The sequence below is a fragment of the Poromitra crassiceps genome, assembly GCF_964638095.1.
Source record: "Poromitra crassiceps genome assembly, chromosome: 15".
Classification (NCBI taxonomy): domain Eukaryota; kingdom Metazoa; phylum Chordata; class Actinopteri; order Beryciformes; family Melamphaidae; genus Poromitra; species Poromitra crassiceps.
This window is the reverse complement of record NC_139634.1, coordinates 40204419-40205089: the sequence shown is the minus strand read 5'-3', so window position 1 is coordinate 40205089 and position 671 is coordinate 40204419.

The following is a 671-nucleotide window of genomic DNA, read 5'->3' as shown; positions in this document are numbered from 1 at the left end:
CACACACACACACACACACACACACACACACACACACACACACACACACACGCACACACACACAAAGGTCCACAGCTCATGTATGGAATGTGATAGCAGAGTATTTATAGAGACAGGAGGGAGCAGTTGTTGTTTTCACCAACAGAATAACTTTCCATGGGACAGCAGCTGCCCCGTTTACTGTTACTGTCACCCCCCCCCCCCCCTACACACACACACACACCTACACCTACACACACACCTACACACACACACACCTACACACACACACCTACACACACACACACCTACACACACACACACACACACACACACACACACACACACACACACACACACCTACACACACACACACACACACACACACACACACACACACACCTACACACACACACACACACACACACACACACACACACACACACCCACACACACACACACACACACACACACACACACACACACACACACACACACACACCTACACACACACACACACACACACACACACACACACACACACACACCTACACACACACACACACACACACACACACCTACACTTACACACACACCTACACCTACACACACACACCTACACACACACACACACACACACACACACACCTACACACACACACACACACACACACACACACCTACACACACAC